Source organism: Eleutherodactylus coqui, chromosome 4 (genome assembly GCF_035609145.1).
Source record: "Eleutherodactylus coqui strain aEleCoq1 chromosome 4, aEleCoq1.hap1, whole genome shotgun sequence".
Classification (NCBI taxonomy): Eukaryota; Metazoa; Chordata; class Amphibia; order Anura; family Eleutherodactylidae; genus Eleutherodactylus; species Eleutherodactylus coqui.
Genome location: NC_089840.1, coordinates 281,261,483 through 281,284,246, shown reverse-complemented (window position 1 = coordinate 281,284,246; position 22,764 = coordinate 281,261,483). Strand labels below are relative to the sequence as shown.

The following is a 22,764-nucleotide window of genomic DNA, read 5'->3' as shown; positions in this document are numbered from 1 at the left end:
GATCGATAAGTTCCTCCTCCGCGGGCAGCGGCTGCGCTCCAACCGAGGAGAGGAGAAAAATGGTGCCGGCAGCAGGCAGAAGAAGCCGACAGACACCCCCGCGGCAGAGCAGAAGGTGACAGAGCGCGGCTCCCCGCAGCTGCTCACCGCTATTAGACCGGAGGACACCAGGGAGCCCAGGACTCCCCCCACGCAAAACACAGCAGCCCTGCCCTGCTGGTAAGGAGGAGAAAGATGGCGCCAGCAGAAGACAGGAGCCGACAAGACCGGCAAAAGGTACAATGGAGCAAGACAGCCCCCCCCCCCCCCCCCAACCGCTCACCTTTGGAGTTGCAGGAGACTGTGAGGAGCTGGTTGTTCCCTCCTGCAGCAGGCAGCGGTCTGATAGTAGCAGCGGTGAAGAGGGGTCCCTGCTGAAAAACAGCATGGAGCAATGGGCTGCAGCTCAGAGCCTCCCTCATCCCTCAGCCGCCGCAGCCATGGAGGACACTAGGGGCAGTGGGGAGGGCAGCCAGCAGACAAACATCACTGCAGGTGCTCCAGGCACCTTTACAGTTAACCCCACGAGGCAGGCTACAGTCACACCAAAGGGTCTTGCAGAGTGGACCCAGGTCCCCCCAGGCAGGGGAGCCCAGAGGTGCATATGGGGGCTTGTGAGGGAACCCCCCCACTGATACCCTACAGAGGGGTCCACCCTGGCCATAGAGCACCGCCCCATCAGCTCTGGCCAGAAGCGCAGCAGCATCCAGCCCAAGAGGACTGACACCCCCAATGCCCCAAACCTCGCAAGGTGCGCCCGAAGATACACCGGCAGCTCTCACACAGGCAGCCCGACCAAACCGGGGGCATGTCTCAACCTCTCTGGAAGCAGTTCCAGGCACCCCAAAACAACCGCGGGAGAGGCAGTCCCCACACGGAGCCACCTCCCACACAGAAGCCGCTAAGCCGGGCGATCAGGGACTGGAGCTACGGCAAAGAGAGACACAGCCACCAAACAGAACAGCAGACTCACCCCCCCCCCCCCAACATCCCAGCATGAGGGTCAAAATCGCACAATGTCAGAGTTCCAAGAGCTACGGGCGCAGCTGCAATCTATCCCTACCAGAGAGGATATGCAGGCATACATCTCACGCCTAGAATCTGCCTATAAGACTGAAATATGCTCCGTCCGCCAGGATGTTCACCTCCTTGGGGAAAGGACCGTGGCGACTGAAGGTGCTGTCTCGTCCCTCGCTGATAAAGTCGACCGCCATGAAACCGCCCTGGCCACGGTGTCCCGCCAGTTACGGTACCTAATGGACTCCATTGACGACGTGGAAAACAGGTGGCGCAGGAACAATGTCAGCGTCAGTGGTCTGACTGAGGATATTGAATCCTCCCAGCTAGAAGAAACTGTGCGACATATCTTCAACGACCTGCAGGGGGCCGCGCCAGATGCTCCCTTGGAACTTGATAGATGCCATAGGGCCCTTGGCCCTCGCTCCAGAGACCCTGAGGGCCCACGCGATGTTATCTGCAGGGTCCATCGGTTTCAGCTGAAAGAAGCCATCATGAGGGGAGCCCGAGAATTGCGAGCAATACAGTACAAAGGATCTCAGCTGTAGATCTTACCGGACCTTTCCAGACTCACCTTGGCCAAGAGGAGAGCTCTTCGCCCGTTGCTAGAAGAACTCCGCCGACGGAACATGGCCTACAGTTGGGGATTCCCTTTTTGCCTACAGGTCCGCCACGAAGGGACCCTGAGGGAGCTGCGACATCCTGGTGAGGCTTCAGACTTTTGTTATGCGCTGGGTATACCTGTGGTCGACATCGCTGACTGGCCCACCTTACCTATCCCACCCACCAATGACCCCCCCCCCCCCCAGATGCCACGCAGAGGGCATAGAAGAAGACGTCGCCGCCGGGAGGTGCTGCTCAGTCCCCACCCGATTCTCCACGTGACTGACCGGTCCAGGTTTGAGGAACTCTGCTGCTTCACTCCTCTTTAATGCTCATTATGCTGCCAGTATTGATATTACGTATACCACATCTATTGGTGGGCTTTTTCCTTTGGCTGATTGCATAAAGTAACTGTTGTTGATATGTGGCGGGCTGGGGGGTGCAATACGGGAGGAGACATTCCGCCGTCGGAAAGCGCGTCCAAGACCTGGGGGGCCCGGGCCTGGCTTTTTGGTCATTCCATGGGCAGTTTTTGTTGTTAATTAACTACCCCCACCGCCTTTTTGGGGCGCAGGCGTCCCCCTCACACTCCGGGGGGGGGCGGGTGCGCCCAAGATAAGTAGCGACTCTAGCCTCTCGTGGCTAACCGTCGCTACCTGAGTTTTGGATACATTTAAGCAACTGTTTGTTGATTGCATTAATTGTTGTGTATTTCTGTTAGTGGTTATTGTTTTCTCTTTGTCTCTTTTTCTTCTCTTCATTGCTCTTTCTTTGTTTTGTGCACTCCGCCCCCCCCCCCCCCTTTTTTTTCCAGTTAGTCTTTGTTTTCATCATTTTGCTTCTCCCTCCATCTAGACTCCCATCTTTTCCTCTCCTCAAAGTTCCTAGGGCATCCGCTGTGCTGCGTCGCCTCCACCCATCATGTCCAAAGTAACTTTTTATTCTCTTAATGTGCGGGGTCCAAATGTGGCGCAAAAGAGGAGCCAGGTCCTATATCAAATGCACAAATTAAAATCTCACGTCTTATTTCTCCAGGAGACACATTTCCGGGCAGGACACGTCCCGGCCATGAGGGATAGGCATTATGCAGCATGGTTCCACAGCACAAATCCGACAACTAAATCAAGGGGAGTGTCGATCGCCATACACAGAACGGTACCCCACGAGATTCTGGACTCGGTGACGGACCCAGAGGGGCGCTACGTTTTTATAAAGGTCAGAATGTGGGGTAAACTTTTCACCCTAGCGGCGTGGTACCTCCCCAATCAGAGTCCTGCACAGATAGGTGGCACCTTACTGGGCAGGTTGGCGGACTTTGCGGAGGGAGTGGTAGTGCTAGGGGGCGACTTTAATTTCCCCTTAGACCCCGAAAAGAATAGCACCTCAGGTCGGGCGGCAGTCTCGGCCACACAGCTTCGCAGGTTTCACAAAGCTCTAAGGCAGTTACAATTGGTAGATGTCTGGAGAGTGACCCATCCAGTAGACCGGGACTACTCTTACTTCTCCCCTGCTCACCGTGTCAGGACAGTGTCCGGGATATGGGGGTCCCTGAGATATCCCGCAACCCCTGTCCCTGCCTACTTGCCCCCCTGGGCTAACCCCCAGGGCGACAACTGGGCGACGGTCCCTACCCTCACTAGGGAAGCGGGACACGGGAGACAAACAGACACTGAGACAAGCAACGGTAGAATGGTCAGACAATCCGGGTAGGCAACAAGAGGGTACGCAGTACGGAGGGGTCAGGCAAAAACGTAGTCAAGTCCAAAAGCAGGTGTCAGAAAAGCCGAGGTCACAAGAGCAGTCAGGATAAACGCGGGTGCAGCTGGAGAACCAAACTAACACTGGCGAGGCCTGAGAGGAAAACACACCTATTTAAATGCTGTCAGCGCTCCCGCCCCAGAAGCTGATTGGGGCGGGGAGCCTGACAGCAGCAGGGCTAATCAGGGCGGTGCTGGGGACACGCCCCCAGTCTAGCTGCACAGACAGTTACTAGGGAAGCCAGCCTGGTAGTCAGGACACTAGAAGCACCAGCTGCCTCCCTAGCAACCCGGCGGCGACCAGTCTTACAGCGGCCCGGGGAGATCACAAGAACCGGGGTACCTCTGCGCCGCGCTCCTGTACCCCGGGTGGCCGGACCGGTGGTGCGGGCACGGCGGCCCCGAGAGTTGCCGGTTCTGACAGTACCCCCCCTTCTACGGGGGTACACCGGACCCCCATGGCCAGGTGCGGGCTTAAGCGGGAAAGCCCTGTGGAATGCCTGGACTAGGCGTGGCGCATGAACGTCCCTGGCAGGGACCCACGTCCTATCCTCAGGGCCAAATCCTCTCCAGTGGACCAGGTACTGCAGCCCACCTCTAACCCGTCGGGCATCCACAAGCCTTTCTACTTCATACTCCAGTTCCCCCTGTACCAGAGAGGGAGGAGGCGGGTTCTGGGTGGGGAGAACTGGAGTCACATACTTCTTAAGCAAGTTCTTGTGAAAAACCTTGTGGACCTTCCAGGGGTCAGGAAGTGCCAACTTATATGACACCGGGTTGATAACCTGAGAAACCGTAAATGGGCCAATGAACCGAGGAGCAAGTTTCAGGGAGGGAACCTTAAGTCTCAGATTCTTAGATGATAATAAAACCTGCTCCCCGACCACAAAAGGTGCAGAGATAGTACGTCTTTTATTTGCGTATTTACGCAGTTTCTCTTGGGAACCCTGAAGGTTCTTACGAACCTGGGCCCAAACTGTGCACAGTTCTTCGGCGGATATGTCGGCGGCCGGATTGTTCGAGACCAAAGGAGTAGAAAGCGAGAACCGGGGATGGAACCCATAGTTACAAAAAAAAGGTGACAGTTGGGTCGACGAGTTACCATGGTTGTTAATAGCAAATTCGGCGAGAGGTAAGTAGTTGGCCCACTGATGCTGGTTATCAGAGACAAACAGTCGCAGATACTGGATAAGTTCTTGGTTCATCCGTTCCGTTTGTCCGTTACTCTCGGGATGGAAAGCGGAGGAAAAGGACAAATTAACGTTTAGATTTTTACAGAAGGCTCGCCAGAAGCGAGCGACGAACTGAACCCCTCTATCAGACACAATATCCTCGGGGATCCCATGTAACCGAACAATCTCCTTGATGAACATCTCAGACAAAAGTTTGGCGTTAGGCAACTTGCCAAGTGGAACAAAATGAGACATTTTGGAGAAACGGTCAACTATTACCCAAATGACCGTATTCCCCAGCGAGGATGGCAGATCAGTAATAAAATCCATGGACAAATGGGACCATGGCCTGGACGGAATGGGCAAGGGCAGAAGAGGCCCCTCAGGACGTCTCCTGAGGTTCTTCCCCCTTGCGCAAACCGGGCACGCGGACACAAATACCCGTACATCCTTGGCCATGTGCGGCCACCAATAGAGTCTGGCCGCTAACTCCAGAGTACCCCTGATACCGGGGTGTCCAGCTAGGACTGAAGCATGTGTCTCCTCTAACACTTTCAATCTCAGTGACAACGGGACAAATAATTTGCCTTCCGGAAGGGCTTCAGGAGCAGATTGTTGAGCGGCGTGAATGAGAGGTGAAAGGTCGGAGGAGACAGCAGCGAGGACCACCCCAGGGGAGAGAATGCTCTCAGGCTCCGGCTCGGAAGGTTCCGGAGAACCAAAACTCCTAGACAGGGCATCAGCCTTGACATTCTTAGAACCGGGTCTATAGGTAACAACAAAATTGAACCGAGAGAAAAACAAGGCCCAGCGGGCTTGCCGAGCATTTAACCTCTTAGCGGAATCTAGATAAGTGAGGTTTTTATGGTCAGTGAGTACCGTAATCTGGTGATGGGCTCCTTCCAAAAAATGCCTCCACTCTTCGAAAGCCCACTTAATCGCCAGCAATTCCCGGTTGCCTATATCATAGTTCCGTTCGGTGGACGAAAACTTCCTAGAAAAATAGGCACACGGTCTAAGGTTGGTGAGAGTGGAGGGACCTTGGGACAGTACCGCTCCCACACCAAACTCAGAGGCATCTACCTCCACCACAAAAGGACTGGACAGATCCGGTTGTACTAGGACAGGTGCAGACGAGAACGCCGCCTTTAGGGTATTGAAGGCCCTCAGAGCCTCAGAAGACCAGGTCCTCACATCTGCCCCCTTTCTGGTGAGGTCCGTTAGAGGTTTAGCCACCACGGAGAAGTCTTTAATGAATTTGCGATAGTAGTTGGCGAAGCCGAGGAAGCGTTGAAGGGCTTTCAACGACCCTGGCTGGGCCCACTCCGTGATGGCCTTCACCTTTTCAGGATCCATCTGGAAGTCGCATGGCGTGATGATATACCCCAAAAATGATATCTTTTGTACCCCGAAAACACATTTCTCGAGTTTAGCAAACAGCTTGTTATGTCTGAGTCGAGCTAGCACAGTCTGAACGTGAGTATGGTGACTCGGCAAGTCGGAGGAAAAAATCAAAATGTCGTCTAGATATACAACCACGAACACCCCCATGATATCCTGAAACACTGAGTTCATGTACCCCTGAAAAATGGCGGGGGCGTTACACAATCCAAAAGGCATAACTAGGTATTCGAAATGCCCGAGGGGCGTATTGAAGGCGGTTTTCCACTCATCCCCCTCCCGAATGCGGATGAGGTTGTATGCTCCCCTGAGATCAAGTTTAGAAAACCATCGGGCACCAGCGACCTGGTTGAGGAGGTCAGGAATGAGTGGAAGAGCATACTGGTTTCGGACTGTGATTTTATTTAGCTCTCTATAGTCAATACAGGGCCGGAGACCCCCATCCTTCTTCTCAACGAAGAAAAACCCGGCACCCACCGGGGATTCTGAGGGCCGGATGTGCCCCTTGGCCAGGCTGTCCTGGATGTAGTCCCTCATGGATTCTCTCTCTGGAACCGTAACGTTATAAATGCGGCCCTTAGGAAGTTTGGCCCCAGGAATCAAGTCTATTTTACAGTCCCATTCCCTATGAGGGGGCAGAGCTTCAGATAATTGTTTGGAGAACACGTCAGAAAACTCGGAGAGGTATTCTGGTAGGGGGCTCCCCTCGCAGGTGGAGATTCCCACCTTCACCGCACAAAGGTGGTTGGCACAGCGGGGACCCCACTTTACCAGTTCCAACGTGTCCCAATTTACTACCGGGTTGTGCTCCCGGAGCCAGGGGAGGCCTAGGACGACGTCCACAGACAAATCTCTCATCACTAGAAAGGTGCAGGTTTCCACGTGTAAGGCTCCTATAGTAAACCTTACTTCAGGGGTCACCAGATTAACCACCCCTGCTTGCAAAGGAGTGGAGTCTACTCCTGAAACCAGAATCGGAGTTTCTAAACGTAACAAAACCCCGGACAGTTGAGCAACGAAATTAAAGTTAACGAAATTAGCCGCAGCCCCCGAATCAACAAAGGCTTGCCCAGTACGGTGGAAAGCATGAAATTCTAGGGTGCAAGGCACTAACATTTTGGACAACACAGGGAGTACCTTGGCTCCTAGACAGTCCCCCCGATAACTGCCTAGGAGCGGGAGTTCTTCCTGCCGTGGCTTCTTAGCGCAGGTAGCAATGCGGTGACCCGGCTCCCCACAGTAGAAGCAGAGGTTCTTCTTCAGGCGGTGTTCCCGTCGTTGCTCGGGGTTCACGGCTCCCAGCTCCATGGCCTCGGTGGTGGGAGGGTAAAAGGTCGGGTCAGTCGAAGAAGTAGACGTGGGGAGTGGGGTGGTCCGAGCGGCGTGTCTGGCCCTCAAACGTCGGTCGGCTCGAATAGCCAGCGACATGGCTTGCTCCAGGGTTTTAGGCTCTGGGTGGGCCACAAGTAGGTCCTTGAGACCCTCAGACAGACCGGTCAAAAATAAGTCTTTTAGGGCGGCATCGTTCCACCGGGATTCCGTACAATGTTGACGGAATTGGGAACAGTAGTCCTCCGCCATCTTACAACCCTGGCGCAGGGCCAGAAGTTTGGAGACTGCGTAGCCCGCCCGGTCGGGTTCGTCATAAATTTGACCCAGGGCGAAAAAAAAGGCGTCAAGGGATAGTCGGACTGGAGAGCCAGCTGGTAGCGAGAAAGCCCAATTTTGGGGCTCTCCCCTCAGGCGGGTAATTACGATTCCCACTTTCTGGTATTCAGTACCAGAGGAGTGGGGGCGGAGATCAAAGTAGAGCTTGCAGCTCTCTCTAAATGCAAAAAACTGATCTCTCTCTCCGGAGAAGCAATCCGGAAGCGTGGCTCGAGGTTCTGACATCGTTCCTGGAGCGGACGAGGGCTGCATGGGACCTGCAGCTGCCACTTGTTCCCGTGGCTGCAAGCGGGCTGTTAGGTCCTGGGCAAGGGTCGTAAGGACCTGGACCTGGTTCGCTACAGCCGCCACGGCCTCCATCGAGGGGCTCAAAGTTGCCGGGCGGATGCAAGGGTCTGACCTTAGTTCGGCCAGTGTTACTGTCAGGACAGTGTCCGGGATATGGGGGTCCCTGAGATATCCCGCAACCCCTGTCCCTGCCTACTTGCCCCCCTGGGCTAACCCCCAGGGCGACAACTGGGCGACGGTCCCTACCCTCACTAGGGAAGCGGGACACGGGAGACAAACAGACACTGAGACAAGCAACGGTAGAATGGTCAGACAATCCGGGTAGGCAACAAGAGGGTACGCAGTACGGAGGGGTCAGGCAAAAACGTAGTCAAGTCCAAAAGCAGGTGTCAGAAAAGCCGAGGTCACAAGAGCAGTCAGGATAAACGCGGGTGCAGCTGGAGAACCAAACTAACACTGGCGAGGCCTGAGAGGAAAACACACCTATTTAAATGCTGTCAGCGCTCCCGCCCCAGAAGCTGATTGGGGCGGGGAGCCTGACAGCAGCAGGGCTAATCAGGGCGGTGCTGGGGACACGCCCCCAGTCTAGCTGCACAGACAGTTACTAGGGAAGCCAGCCTGGTAGTCAGGACACTAGAAGCACCAGCTGCCTCCCTAGCAACCCGGCGGCGACCAGTCTTACAGCGGCCCGGGGAGATCACAAGAACCGGGGTACCTCTGCGCCGCGCTCCTGTACCCCGGGTGGCCGGACCGGTGGTGCGGGCACGGCGGCCCCGAGAGTTGCCGGTTCTGACACACCGTACACATAGCCGCATTGACTTGATCCTTACTAGCCACCACGCTTTAATGTGGAGCCCGGTGGCCTCCATTGGATCAGCAATATGGTCAGATCATGCTCCGGTTCTCCTCACATTATCCGTCCCAGGGGCTCTGGAGAGGCACAGGTCTTGGAAACTGAACGACAACCTTCTGAAGGACGCTGTGTGCTGTGCCGATTTGCGCAGCACCATTGACAATTTCCTCAAAGACCACTCTGGGGACCCCACAGCTAAACCAGTCCAGTGGGAGGCCCTAAAGTGTGTCTTGAGGGGAGTCCTTATTAAACATGGAGCACGCCTCAAGCGAGAAAAGGCTTCCAAGGTTGTCTCTCTGTTAGCCAAGATCGAGTGCCTGGAGATGATATTTCGCCGTTCAGACACTGCAGCCACTCAAAACGAGCTGTTGAATACCAGAGAAGAACTGAGACACATCCTCGACCAGAAATACTTGCGATACCGCGATAGCTTGAAGCGGTATTCATATGAACATGCCAACAAATGTGGACGCTCCCTGGCACGCTATCTCCGCAGTAGGGCAAATCTCACGTACGTTCCCCATATACTGGACAGTGCAGGCCACAAGAGACATGACCTGAAGGAATCGCAGAAGCATTCCGTGATTACTATCACGGACTCTACAATATAAGAGGCCTCTTTGCTGACATGGGCCCACAACACCAGGGAGAACAAGATCGACGAATATACTCCGGAGACGGCCCTCCCAAGCATAATAGGAGAGGACAGAGAAACCCTGGAGATGGATTTCACTGCAGAAGAGATTAGTGAAGCTATTAAGACCTCTCCGTCGGGAAAGGCCCCCAGTCCGGACGGGTTTACTTCCGTTTTCTTCAAGCAGTTCCGGGAAATTCTGACACCCATTCTGAGAGACACTTTCAACCAAATCTCGCCATTGACCCCATTCCCCTCTCAGTCACTCATGGCCCACATTACGGTGCTCCCCAAGCCGGGTAAAGACCCGGGGCTATGTCCCAGCTATCGCCCTATCACGCTCATTAACTTAGACATCAAGTTGTTTTCCAAAATTCTAGCGAGCAGGCTAACCCCTATCTTGCCAGCCCACATACACAACGACCAAGTGGGTTTCATAAAAGGACGGGAAGCTAGAGATAATACCAACAAGACTCTCTTGCTGATTAGTCAGGCTAAGCAATTGCCGCAGCCATTTTGTCTCCTCTCAGTGGACGCAGAGAAGGCCTTTGATCGTGTTAGTTGGGACTTTCTGCGTTTCTCCCTGACGAGGTTGGGATTGGGGCCTAAGTTCCTGAACTGGGTCTTCGCACTGTATCGGAACCCATCGGCGAGGATTCGCGTGAACGGCCTACTGTCCGACCCGGTACCTATTCGGAACGGGACAAGACATGGTTGCCCACTGTCCCCTCTTCTCTACGCCATTGTCATGGAGCATCTGGCTGTGGCACTGCGAGACAATCCCAATGTACGTGGCTTGCAGGTCGGGACCCAGACCTGCAAGGCGGCCCTATATGCAGATGATCTTTTATTATTTGTCTCCCAGCCGCGGATTTCGTTCCCAGCGATTGATTCTTCAGGAGTTCTCTACATTTTGGCGTCTAAGTAATTTCAAAGTAAACCTTCATAAATCCGAAGCCATGAATATATCCCTCCCGGCTGCTGAGGTGGCCCATCTAGCAGATCAATTCGAATTCAAATGGCAAGCAACTGCCATCAAATACCTAGGGGCACATATTGCAGTGGACATCTCTTCTCTATACCATCTGAATTATGTCCCCTTACTCGAGAAAGTGACACGTGAACTGGATGGGTACGCTGCCAAACAATTGAGCTGGTTTGGACGAATAAATGTCTTAAAAATGGATGTGACCCCCAAGTTTCTATACCTCTTCCAGACATTGCCAATTAAACTTCCTATGCAGTTTTTTAAACTGGTCCAGCGGGCATTCCACAGATTCGTGTGGGGAGGCTGGAATAACCGCATCAGCTATCGGATCATGTCTCGCACAAAGTCGAAGGGAGGGGTGGGTTTGCCCGACCTTAAAATTTACTATTCAGCCGCGATCCTCACAAGGCTTTTGGACTGGCATCATCATGTCGGCTCGAAACAGTGGGTGGACCTAGAAAAGGCGTTTCTGTGGCCGCAAATAAACATACTGCCGTGGATCTCCTTTGGGGATAGGCCCGAGGCTCTTCCCCATACACCCCTGACCATAAACTGCCTTGACGTATGGAATAGGCTGACGGCTAGAGGTGATGTCGCAATCCGCAGGGGGACACTGACCCCCATATTCCCCAACCCCGCATTCCCACCGGGACAGGAGAAGCAGAGTTTCCTTGGCTGGAGAGAGGATGAGGACACAAGGTACTGTCAGATAACAGGTCCAGCGGGCCTCCCATCATTCAATGATTTACAGGCGTTCCAACCAGATCTGAAACTACAGTGGTTGGAGTACCTCCAACAGTCCTCCTTCTGGAGGGCCCGGATGGGGTCAAATCGCCTCGGGGATCCCGCCGAACCGATTGAAAAACTATTCTTACAAACCAACCCCCCCACTCGTGTCCTCTCGAAGATATACAGTATTATATTAGGGAGGCTCACATAGGGTCTTCCTCAATACACCAAGGGGTGGGAGAGAGACTTGTCTTCGGAGCTGCAGGACTCTGATTGGGAGAGAGCATTCACGTTCGCACACAGACTACCCCTGGCCTGCGTGGCGCAGGAGAAAAACTTTAAGCTCCTCTCTGGGTGGTACAGATGTCCAGACCTGATTCACCGCATATTTCCATCGGTGCCTGATGATTGTTGGAGATATGGGGTCAGGCGTGGAACCATGCTGCACATCTGGTGGGAGTGTCCGCCTATACAGCCTTTTTGGAAGACGGTCTTAGAATTATTTGAGGGGGTGTCACGCAGCACAGTGGAGGTCACTCCACAATTGGCGCTGCTCTCAATCATCCCTGGTCCCTTTGCCGCAATTAAGAAGGGTCTCCGGCGACATTTCCTCACTGCAGCCAGGGCCATTATTCCACGCCACTGGCGAAGCGGCGTCACCCCCTCGACTATAGAATTCATCCAAGAGCTGAATCACCTGATGTACATGGAGGAGCTGGGGATGAGCGCTCTGGAGCCGAGAGCTCAGGCAGGCGCGCATGGTCAATGTAGAACAAATTCAGTGACTCAGCTGAGTTTCAGAATATTACGGGGTGGTGAGGAGACAAGTCGCCCCAGGGTTACAGGAAGTTATGACGCAGATCTGATCCTTGGATTGATAACCTACGAGAATTGGGTGCCCTTATACCCTCTCCCTCTCTGTCTTCCTATTTCCGGTACCTCGCCCTCCTTCCTCCTCTTTTTTCCCCTCCCCCTCTATCTGCGTGTACTCTAGGTTTTCTTGTGTCCTTTTTTATGTGCTTCTTCTCTTTTTTATTTGTCCCCGTTGCAACTTAAAAACTGGACGTTGTTTTCCATTCTATCACCCTCCAGTTCACCTGGACTACGTGTAACCATGGGTCCAGTAACCGAAGGACTCACAGCCAAAGTACGAATACCAAAGGGGTGTCAGTTGAGCACCGAGCAACTACGAGTCCGGTTACATTTTAGTGTGATTTATCATTGTTATAGCCCTTATATTAATGCAGCAGTCCTGCGAGATTAGCTACTTGTTATATTTGTTTTGTCATTACTGTAAAAATTTGATAAAAGCTTTAATAAAAAGATATTAAACATAAATACAGGATCACAACCTAATAAAGGTTGGCACGAATCCATACCACGGCATCACTACCCACAGGTACTTCCACTCTACTGAATCAAAGGCCTTTGCCTGGTCTATAACTACCAAGGTGCGCTTCCCACAGTTGGTGTGCTTATATGTCAGATGGTTGAAAAGTCGCCTTAAGTTCAAGTCTGTGCTTTTGCCAGGCATGAAACCAGACTGGTCAGCATGTATGATCTCCCCAACAACTGAGTTTATGTGTCGCCAGTAGAGATGAGCGAGTATACTTGCTAAAGGCAATTGCTCGAGTGAGCATTGCCTTTAGCGATTATCTCCCCCGCTCGAGACTGCAGATTCGGGTGGCGGCGCGGGGGAGCGGTGAGTAGCGGCAGTCAGCAGGAGGGAGCGGGGGGGGGGGGGGGGGAGAGAGGGAGAGAGAGATCTCCCCTCCGTTCCGCCCCGCTCTCCCCCGCAGCTCCGTGCCCGCTGCCGGCACCCGAGCCTGCAGTCTCAAGCGGGGGAGATACTCGCTAAAGGCAATGCTCGCTCGAGCAATTGCCTTCAGCGAGTATACTCGCTCATCTATAGTCGCCTGTATTTTTGCAAGGATTTTAATGTTATTAAGGAGTGAAATGGGGTGGTGAGAGCCGCAGTCGGTCTTTTCCAGTTTTAGGGTTCATGACTATTAGGGCATTGCGCATGGTATCCAAAAGAGCCCCTTCTCGCAGGATAGAGTTGTACAGTGTTAGGAGTCGAGGGGTCAAAAGCTCCACATTCTTTTCATACCACTCCCCGGGAAGCCCGTCTACACCTGGTGATTTCCTGTTGGGGAGCGACTTAATGGCTTCCCTTATTTCCTTTATACTCAGGGCTCCATCCAGGTAGGTTGCACTATTACTGCTCAGCGTACGGAAGGGGATAGCGTCGAGATAAGCTAGCAGTTGTTCATCAGAGCTGCTTAGTTTATAGGTCTCTATAGAATTGGGCAAACGCTTGGTTAACTAGTTTATGGTCATGTATTAGGGCACCCGCGTTATCCCACACCACTGTAATTGGTGGTAGTGACTGATCCTCTCTGGCCAAGTTGGCCAGCAAGTGACCGTTTTTATCTCCCTAATGAAAAACCTGGTGACTGGAATAAAGAAGTTTCTGTTTGTATATTAAATGAGCAGCAGTTTATATTCCCGTCGCAGGTCACTGAGACCTAAGGAAGGTTCCGGGGAAGGATATGCTACATGTGTGGCCTCTGCTGAGTCAAGGCGGCGCTCCAAGTCTAATCGGGTGGCCCGCAGAGACCTTCTATGTTCAACTATGGAGGAGGCAAAAAGACCCCCTGGTAACAGCCTTAAAGGCGTTCTATTTTATCTTTAGCATAGACATTAAATGGGTTTTCCCAATCCTAGTTGTTTAGCTGCAAGAAGCAGACAGCTCTGTACATTGTGCAGTGGTCTAGATTGGTTTGCAGGCTCAGTATCATTCACTTCAGTATGACTCAGTCGGCAGTACCAACTTTGCCCACTGTGCAATGCAGAGAGCTATCTGCTTCCTGCAAAAAACAATTTGCTAGAAGTGGGACAGTGCCTTTAAAAAATACAAAGAATTTAATTAAAACAGTTATACAAAAAAATATTCCAAAGGTTGTTACATATAAGCAATTGGTTATTACAGAGCTATTTCGATTATCATATATATCTATATCTCTCTACTCTCTAACTTCCAGGTGTCGTACAAGCGTTAAATTTCTCAAGAGCATTCTTTACATCTTAATAGGAAAAGTAAAGGGGTAACAACTTGATTATTCAATGCTAAGTGCAAAAGGATTTGCACTCTTGTGTAATGTACTTAATCTAATTCTCTAACTTCCTGATGTCGTACAAACATGAAATTTGGCAGGAGCATTCTTTAGGTCCTAAATAGGAAAGGTAAAGGGGTCACAACTCGATTATTCAATACTAATTGCAAAAGTAAGTGCCCCCCTAAGAAATGTAAGTTCCCGATGTCATGCAATCATGAGGGCTAGACATAGACATACTGGTACTGAGAGGGTTAACACCCTTTGGGTGTGGCAACTAAACACCCGGTGGGGTTAGCGATGGTGGCCCAGTGGCTTTGTGACACCTAAAATTATGGTCTCTCCTTATGCTTTACATGTTTGGAATGCTGTGAAATAAAACTGGCAGGCACCGGATTTTAAAGAAAGTTTAAGTCTCCTGGAGTCTATCTACACATGTGGTGCACCATTTCCCTGATGTTGAGGTTGGCGATCTGCAGGCGAGTACCCTCTTGCCACATATGGTAGAGGGGGAGCTGGCAGAAAATGGAGGGGAACGGAGAGGAGATAGAGACAGTGCAGGAAACACTGAAAGAGTGGTCAGAGAGGTAGGAGGAGAACCAGGAGAGAGCAGTGTCCTTTAGACCGATGGAGCGAAGCATAGCAAGGAGGAGGTCATGGTCGACAGTGTCTAATGGAGCAGAGAGATCAAGGAGCATTAGTAGGGAGTAGTCGCCCCTTGATTTGGCCATCATCAGGTCAGTGTGTGAGGGCAGATACTTTTGTGAGGGGGTTTCGGTCGAATGTATGGGGTAGAAGCTGGACTGGAGGGAGTCGAGTTCTCAGAGAGATGAAGGGGAGGTTCGATATGAGTCGGCAGTTGGCAGCATTGGTCGGGTCAAGGGTCAGTTTCCTTAGCAGAGGGTATATGATGGAGTGTTTAATTGAGGTGGGGAAAATACCAGAGGTCAGGGAGAGGTAGAAGATGGAGGTGAGGTGGGTAATGACAGCCGGGGAAAGGGACTGCAGATGGTGTGAGGGAAGAGGGTCGCTAGAGCAGGAGGTGGGGCGAGCAGCGGAGAGCAGTCTGGAGACTTCTTCTCTGTCATTGGTTCTAGTATAAATAGTAAGTGATGGATGCCGTGCTGAAGCAGCCGGGATCAGCGGTGGCCGTTTAGTGTTTGGGGATTTCTTTTTGGATGCATTAGATTTTTTCTTTGAAGTGGTCGACTAGCTCTCCAGCACCGAGATCCATCATGGGAGCCTGTTCTTGGGGGCTGAGGAGGGAAAGGAAGGTGTTGAGGAGTCATTTGGGGTTGTGTGATAGTGAGGAGACGAGGCAGGTGAAATAAACTTGTTTGGCGTGGTGGAGGGCGAGGTCGTAGGTTTTGAGCATAAATTTGTAGTGGGTGAAGTCTGCTGGCTGTTTGGGTTTGCGCCACAGTCGTTCAGCACACCTAGAGCATCGCCAGATGAAGCGCGCTTGGTGTGTGAGCCAAGATAGTCATGATCTGCGGTGGACGGCTCGGGGCACGGGGGGTGCCGCTTCATCCAGGGCGCGTCTGAGGGAGGTGGAGTAGTGTTCAGATTACGGCATGAGAGGAGGAAGATGTGGGACAGGGAGGACTGTGAGATCTCGGCAAACTGCTGGGTGCGGATGGTAATAACGCCGCACTGAGGGTTTGATGTAAAATATATATTGTACTCCCCCAATCCCCGATCAGCGCAGCGTCTGCTTTGTGCACAAATATATGGTTCCCAGCATCCATACTAAGCACACAATACACACGCTCGGCTCCACTCCTCCATCTCACACACGCTCGGCTCCGCTCCTCCGTCTCACACACGCTCGGCTCCGCTCCTCCGTCTCACACACACTCGGCTCCGCTCCTCCGTCTCGTACTCGCTCGCCTCCACTCCATCCACTCTCTGAATACATCCTGATGGGACACATAAACTGCAGGTCACACAGCAGAGTCCTGCATACACTGAGCCGAGAGACCTGGTCATGTGACCCCATCTCCTCCCACACACTGATCACATGATGGTGACATCATCACAGGTCCTGTAAGCACAGAACAACCCCACGGCTCCTGTCCGGCTGCAGGTGGAGGTATGTGGGGTCACCAGCACTGGGGGGCAGATTTATGGAAGCCCATAGCAACCAATCATAGAGCTGTGATTGGTTGCTATGGACGACGGGGACAGATTTATTTTGAGGCTGTTTGCTGCAGCTTTATCTGCCAGAATGCTCTTGGTCATTAAGGGGTTAATAAGGAACTCACCGAGTTCTGCGCCAACTTTATTTCCATAAGACGTGAATTCATAACCTGCAACATAAAGTGACATATTCTTGCCATGTTCTTCTATTGTAATGCGGCTTTTCGGGGGTTAATAAGTGAATGTAGCTCCTCCCCTCACATGTAACATTCCTGTAATGCGGCTGTTTGGGGTTAATAAGTTAATGGATCTCCTCCCCTCACATGTAACATTCCTGTAATGCGGCTGTTCGAGGGTTAATAAGTGAATGGATCTCCTCCCCTCACATGTAACATTCCTGTAATGTGGCTGTTTGGGGTTAATAAGTGAATGGATCTCCTCCCCTCACATGTAACATTCCTGTAATGCGGCTGTTTGGGGTTAATAAGTGAATGGATCTCCTCCCCTCACATGTAACATTCCTGTAATGCGGCTGTTTGGGGTTAATAAGTGAATGGATCTCCTCCCCTCACATGTAACGTTCCTGTAATGCGGCTGTTTGGGGGTTAATAAGTGAATGGATCTCCTCCCCTCACATGTAACATTCCTGTAATGCGGCTGTTCGGGGGTTAATAAGTGAATGGATCTCCTCCCCTCACATGTAACATTCCTGTACTGCGGCTGTTCGGGGGTTAATAAGTGAATGGATCTCCTCCTCTCACATGTAACATTCCTGTACTGCGGCTGTTCAGGGGTTAATAAGTGAATGGATCTCCTCCCCTCACATGTAACATTCCTGTAATGCGGCTGTTCGGGGTTTATTAAGTGAATGGACCTCCTCCCCTCACATGTAACATTCCTGTACTGCGGCTGTTCGGGGGTTAATAAGTGAATGGATCTCCTCCCCTCACATGTAACATTCCTGTAATGCGGCTGTTCTGGGGTTAATAAGTGAATGGATCTCCTCCCCTCACATGTAACATTCCTGTAATGCGGCTGTTCGGGGGTTAATAAGTGAATGGATCTCCTCCCCTCACATGTAACATTCCTGTCATTTAGATCAGTGGTCCCCAACCTGTTTTGGCACCACGGAGCAGCTTCAAGCAAGACCATTTTTACAAGGCATGGCAGGCTTGGGCGGGTCTATACCACAAACTCTGAGGCCGTCCCCTCATTGACCCCCCAGTACATCCCAGCCTCCTGCTCGACATACTCATGCACCTCCTTCTGTGACAGCCATAGGGGACTTAGTCTTCACATAGGGCGACAACCCTCAACTTCAAGGTCGAAAACCAGCTGGTGCGGGCAATGAGCTGATATGTCTCCCCTGAACCAGAATAAGTTGGTCTTCAATCCGCACCTCATCAGAAAACCTTCTAGCCAAAAACATTATTTTATCTTTAGCATAGACATTAAATAGGTTTTCCCACTTCTAGTTGTTTAGCTGCAATAAGCAGACAGCTCTGTACATTGTGCAGTGGTCTAGATTGGTTTGCAGGCTCAGTGTCATTCACTTCAGTATGACTCAGTCGGCAGTACCAACTTCGACCACTGTGCAATGCAGAGAGCTATCTGCTTCCTGCAAAAAAACAAACTGCTAGAAGTGGGACAGTGCCTTTAAAAAATACAAAGAATTTAATTAAAACAGTTATACAAAAAAAAATTCCAAAGGTTGTTACATATAAGCAATTGGTTATTACAGAGCTATTTTGATTTATCATATATATCTCTATACTCTCTAACTTCCAGGTGTCGTACAAGCGTGAAATTTCTCAAGAGCATTCTTTACATCTTAAATAGGAAAAGTAAAGGGGTCACAACTTGATTATTCAATGCTAAGTGCAAAAGTACTTGCACTCTTGTGTAATGTGTGTAATCTAATTCTCTAACTTCCTGATGTCGTACAAACATGAAATTTGTCAGGAGCATTCTTTAGGTCCTAAATAGGAAAGGTAAAGGGGTCACAACTCGATTATTCAATACTAATTGCAACAGTAAGTGCCCCCCTAAGAAATGTAACTTCCCGATGTCATGCAAGCAGGAGGGCTAGACATAGACATACCGGTACTGAGAGGGTTAACACCTTTTGGGTGTGGCAACTAGCAAAACATAAAAAACAATTCCTGCCAGACTCAAAGAGGAGCGAGTACTAGCTCAGTGGAGCTGAAGGGCTGCTAGCCGGAGGTCCAAGTTGGACTAGCGAGATCCTCGGGGGGAGGGGATCTGTTTGGGAACCGTGGCTAGTCTGAAAGAGGAGGATGCCCTGTAGACGCCCGGTGGGGTTAGCGATGGCGGCCCAGTGGCTTTGTGACCCCTAAAATTATGGACTCTCCTTATGCTTTACATGTTTGGAATGCTGTGAAATAAAACTGGCAGGCACCAGATTTTAAAGAAAGTTTAAGTCTCCTGGAGTCTATCTACACATGTGGTGCACCATTTCCCTGATGTTGACGTTGGCGATCTGCAGGCGAGTACCCTCTTGGCACAAAATGGAGAGGAACGGAGAGGAGATAGAGCCAGTGCAGGAAACACTGAAAGAGTGGTCAGAGAGGTAGGAGGAGAACCAGGAGAGAGCAGTGTCCTTTAGACCGATGGAGCAAAGCATAGCAAGGAGGAGGTCATGGTCGACAGTGTCTAATGCAGCAGAGAGATCAAGGAGCATTAGTAGAGAGTAGTCGCCCCTCGATTTGGCCATCATCAGGTCATTGTGTGAGGGCAGATACTTTTGTGAGGGGGTTTCGGTCGAATGTATGGGGTAGAAGCTGGACTGGAAGGAGTCGAGTTCTCAGAGAGATGAAGGGGAGGTTCGATATGAGTTGGCAGTTGGCAGCATTGGTCGGGTCAAGGGTCAGTTTCCTTAGCAGAGGGGATATGATGGAGTATTTAAATGAGGCGGGGAAAATACCAGAGGTCAGGGAGAGGTAGAAGATGGAGGTGAGGTGGGTAATGACAGCCGGGGAAAGGGACTGCAGATGGTGTGAGGGAAGAGGGTCGCTAGAGCAGGAGGTGGGGCGAGCAGCGGAGAGCAGTCTGGAGACTTCTTCTCTGTCATTGGCTCTAGTATAAATAGTAAGTGATGGACGCCGTGCTGAAGCAACCGGGATCAGCGGTAGCCGTTTAGTGTTTGGGGATTTCTTTTTGGATGTATTAGATTTTTTTTTTGAAGTGGTCAACTAGCTCTCCAGCACCGAGATCCATCATGGGAGCCTGTTCTTGGGGGCTGAGGAGGTAGAGGAAGGTGTTGAGGAGTCATTTGGGGTTGTGTGATAGTGAAGAGACGAGGGAGGTGAAATAAACTTGTTTGGCGTGGTGGAGGGCGAGGTCGTAGGTTTTGAGCATATATTTGTAGTGGGTGAAGTCTGCTGGCTGTTTGGGTTTGCGCCACAGTCGTTCAGCACACCTAGAGCATCGCCAGATGAAGCGCGCTTGGTGTGTGAGCCAAGATAGTCATGATCTGCGGTGGACGGCTCGGGGCACGGGGGGTGCCGCTTCATCCAGGGCGCGTCTGAGGGAGGTGGAGTAGTGTTCAGATTACGGCATGAGAGGAGGAAGATGTGGGACAGGGAGGACTGTGAGATCTCGGCAACCTGCTGGGTGCGGATGGTAATAACGCCGCACTGAGGGTTTGATGTAAAATATATATTGTACTCCCCCAATCCCCGATCAGCGCAGCGTCGTCTTTGTGCACAAATATATGGTTCCCAGCATCCATACTAAGCACACAATACACAAACTCGGCTCCGCTCCTCCATCTCACACGCGCTCGGTTTCACTCCTCCGTCTCGCACGCGCTCAGCTCCGCTCCTTCATCTCGCACACGCTCGGCTCTGCTCCTCCTTCTCGCGCACACAGCTCCGCTACTTCGTCTCGCACACAAACGCTCGGCTCCGCTTCCCCGTCTCGCATACACACGCTCGGCTCCGCTCCTCCGTCTCGCACACACACGCTCGGCTCCGCTCCTCCGTCTCGCACACACACGCTCGGCTCCGCTCCTCCGTCTCGCACACACACGCTCGGCTCCGCTCCTCCGTCTCGCACTCGCTCGCCTCCGCTACATCCACTCTCTGAATACATCCTGATGGGACACATAAACTGCAGATCACACAGCAGAGTCCTTCATCCACTAAGTGATGAGAACTGGTCATGTGACCCCTTGTCTCCTCCCACACACTGATTACATGACGGTGACATCATCACAGGTCCTGTAAGCACAGAACAACCCCATGGCTTCTGTCCGGCTGCAGCTGGAGGTATGTGGGGTCTCCAGCACTGGGGGGCAGATTTATGGAAGCCCATAGCAACCAATCATAGAGCTGTGATTGGTTGCTATGGGTGATGGGGACACTGCGGAATAAGTTGGCGCTATACAAATAAAGATTATTATTATTATTATTATTATTATTATTATTATTATATTATTATTTACTTTGAGGCTGTTTGCTGCAGATTTATCTGCCAGAATGCTCTTGGTCATTAAGGAGTTAATAAGGAAGTCAACGGGTTCTGCGCCAACTTTATTTCCATAAGACGTGAATTCATAACCTGCAACATAAAGTGACATTTTCTTGCCATGTTCTTCTATTGTAATGCGGCTGTTTGGGGGTTAATAAGTGAATGGATCTCCTCCCCTCACATGTTACATTCCTGTAATGCGGCTGTTCGGGGGTTAATAAGTGAATGGATCTCCTCCCCTCACATGTAACATTCCTGTACTGCGGCTGTTCGGGGGTTAATAAGTGAATGGATCTCCTCCCCTCACATGTAACATTCCTGTCATTTAGATCAGTGGTCCCCAACCTTTTTTGGCACCACCTAGCAGCTTCAAGCAAGACCATTTTTACAAGGCATGGCAGGGTTGGGCGGGTCATGGGCGGGGCTTTGGTTATATGGGGCGGGGTTATGAAGGGAGTTGGAGTTTAGTGCATTCTTATTTAATTATGACATTTAGAATGTCTTGGCAGCACACACATAGGGCAGCATATAAATTATCCCCCCCCCACCCCCAGTAATAGACAGCCACCACCCCTCAGTAATAGAAAGCCCCCAGCTCTCAGTAATTAGCAGCCCCCCCGCCGTAATAAGCAGGTCCCCCCCAGTAGTAAGTAGCCCCCACCCCCAGTAATAGGCAGCCCCGAGTAATAGGCAGCCCCCCCAATAATAGTCAGCCCCTTTCCCCTGTAATAAGTAGCCCCCCCAGTAATGGGCAGCCCCTTCCCCTATAATAAGTACCCCCTCCCCAGTAATAGGCAGCACCTCCAGTAATAAGCAGCCCCTTCCACTGTAATAAGCAGCCCCTTCCACTGTAATAAGCAGCCCCCCACCCCCAGTAATAAGCAGATCCCCCCCCCCCAGTAATAAGCAGCCCCCCCAGTAGTAAGTAGCCCCCAACCCCCCAGTAATAACCAACCCCCCTCCCAGTAATAGGCAGCCCCGCGTAATAGGCAGCCCCTCCCCTGTAATAGGCAGCCCCTTCCCCTGTAATAAGTAGCCCCCATCCCCCAGTAATAACCAGCCCCCCCCAGTAATAGGCAGCCCCTTCCTCTGTAATAAGTAGCCCCCACCCCCCACCCCCAGTAATAGGCAGCCCACCCCATAATATGCAGCCCCCCCCCCCGTAGTAAGCAGCCCCCCCCAGTAATAGGCAGCCCCCCAACCCATATACTTACCTCCTCCCTGCTGTCGCTCTCTCACTGCTTGCCCTGACGTCAGTGTGCAGCCCGGAACGCTTCCTCCCCGAGTCCTTTCCTGCGGAACTAATTAGCAGGGGACTCGGGGAAGAGGATCCTGGCTGCACACTGACGTCAGTGTGCGCCGGGATCAGCGCGATAACCAGCGGGAAGCTGCTGTGCCCCCGCTGGTAATCGCTTCAGTGGTCAGCTGGCTCGGCACGTCGCAGGCCACATAACACAAAGCAGCGGGCCGGATTCGGCCCGCGGGCCTTGTGTTTAGAGCAAAAGTTCCCGGCAGTGCTGCGGACCGGCGCTTAACACCCAACGGCCCGGCCCCGGTCTGCGGCCCGGTGGTTGGGGACCCCTGATTTACATGACGTACAAATTTAACACTACTTTTCCGCATTTTGAGGAACACTTTGTTTTGCTGCACCAAGCCAAGTTTGCAGCGGCTCATAGGTGTCACAATGATAGATACCCCCCCAAATGACCCCATTTTAAAAACGACACCCCTTAATGTATCCACTTAGGGGGGTCGTGTGTATTTTGACCCCACAGTTTTTTTTCAGTAATTAATTCAATTTAGAGGAGAAAAAATAAAATTTTCTATTTTTGCATATATGTCATTTTAAAGACATATTTTTTCCCTATA

At 51.8% G+C, this 22,764-nt stretch overlaps 1 protein-coding gene across 1 annotated transcript in view; it reads left to right on the top strand.

The window, feature by feature from the left end:
• Positions 1–20,666: 20,666 nt before the first annotated feature.
• Positions 20,667–22,764, top strand: part of LOC136624341 (oocyte zinc finger protein XlCOF7.1-like) — a 41,454-nt gene continuing 39,356 nt past the window's right edge. Inside the window, exon 1 of the mRNA XM_066598276.1 lies at positions 20,667–20,693. The gene's annotated coding sequence lies outside the window, so the exon portion shown is untranslated. The remainder of the gene's footprint in view (positions 20,694–22,764) is intronic.